This window comes from Poecilia formosa, unplaced genomic scaffold (genome assembly GCF_000485575.1).
Source record: "Poecilia formosa unplaced genomic scaffold, Poecilia_formosa-5.1.2 Scaffold4, whole genome shotgun sequence".
Classification (NCBI taxonomy): domain Eukaryota; kingdom Metazoa; phylum Chordata; class Actinopteri; order Cyprinodontiformes; family Poeciliidae; genus Poecilia; species Poecilia formosa.
Window position 1 is genome coordinate 13,422 of NW_006799943.1, and position 1,830 is coordinate 15,251.

Consider the following 1,830-nt stretch of genomic DNA (forward strand, 5'->3'; position numbering starts at 1 on the left):
GTTTTGTTCTTTGGTTTCAATGTAGAGTATTTATGTATGCTGTGTAATAACTGTAAAAAAGGATTTTGCCTATCACGGGTTATTTTCGGAACGCAACCCCTAAGAAAAACAAGGGTTCGCTGTAAATGTAGTGTTTACTTATTTTCTACAGCAGAAGTTTTGTCAAAAAAGCGAAACAGGCTTCATTTCATAAGGTTGTAAAAACTTTTTAATAAAACTGTGTGCGAAAAAACAGTCCATGCATCCTCATTCCAAACACACTCATTTAAATTTTCACTTTATGGTACATGTTCACATTCTTTATTGACTGTATATCAAATATATTTTAACTGTAACTGAAGATAGGACATAATACAACGTATAATATTCAATAAAATACAAAGACTTAAATCTTATTGTATAGACTTGGTCATCAAATCACTACGTTGCCTGTAGGAATTTTTAATGTCCAGCAGGTGTCAGTATTGAGTGACAGTATCGACACAGTATCAATACAGTGTTGCTATGAGTCAAAACGCCTCATGACGCCTCATTTACCCATCACTAGTCCTGCCCCTTTCCTACCTGTCAATTTATAATCAATTAACTTTCAGAACATCAAAAAGAGACAACTTGTTTCCATTTTACATGTTTGATTATCTACAATTATTTAAATACAATATCAGTTACATTATAGACTATTAAACAATCATCTTATATTTCATATTTTGAAATAAGCTCTGTTTTAATGAGTTTTTAAATTGGTTTACATTTGTACTGTTTTTTAAACTCATCATTCAATCCATTCCAGACATTTACCCCACACACAAACAAAAACTCTTCCTAGTTGTTCTAATATATTGTTTTTTTAAAATATCCTTCACCTCTTAAATTATAACTACCCTCTTTGTCACCAAACATTTCCTGTATATTGTGCGGAAGTTTTTGATTTCTGACCTTAAACATGAATTGTGAAGTTTTAAATGTTACAAGGTGTCAAGAAGTGGTTGTTGATGGTGGTGAGGAGAGACACTGAGACCCAGGTTATGGTGAAAAGATGATTTAATTTAGAAAATGCTCAAAACAGTCCAGAGCAGGCAGCACGGCAGACAACAAGCACGCAGCTAAATACCGGTAGCAACTGACACAAGGACTGAAACAATGAGCTAATGCCGACACAGGACTTCTCAGTTCAACTGTGCTGGCAGACGAACAAACACAGACAGCATAAGCTTAACCATAGACATTGACAAACGACAAGGACCCAACGAAGAACACAGACAACAGGTGGGTTTAAATACACACGGGGTAATCAGGGGAATGAGACACACCTGGGGAGCAATCAACGGGGAGGACAGGACAGAGACTCACAGGGAAACAGGATCACATAGAAAACCTCAAAATAAACACAGAAAACCACGGATCATGACACAAGGTCCCAGAATTTTAGTAGATTTGATTTGATAAATAACCGGTTTATGTTCCCAATATCCCACTTTATGAAGTATTTGGATTGATTTTTTTTGTAAGACGTATAATGGCTGTAAATTTGTTTTGTATGTATTCCCCCAAATTTCCACACAATATGTTAAATGTGGTACAGTGAGTGTGTTATATAGAATAAACAGAGATTTATAGTCCAGGACAAAAGTAATTCCTCTTAGAACAGCAACACGTTTGGCTATTTTAGATTTTACTAGGCTGATCTGTGGTTTCCAGCTAAATTTATCGTCTAATATGACACCTAAGAATTTTATTTCATGTACTTGTTCTAAATCAATACTTTCAATTGATATTTTAATTGGATTGTTTTCCTGTTTTTTATTATTTCCAAATATCATAAATTTTTTT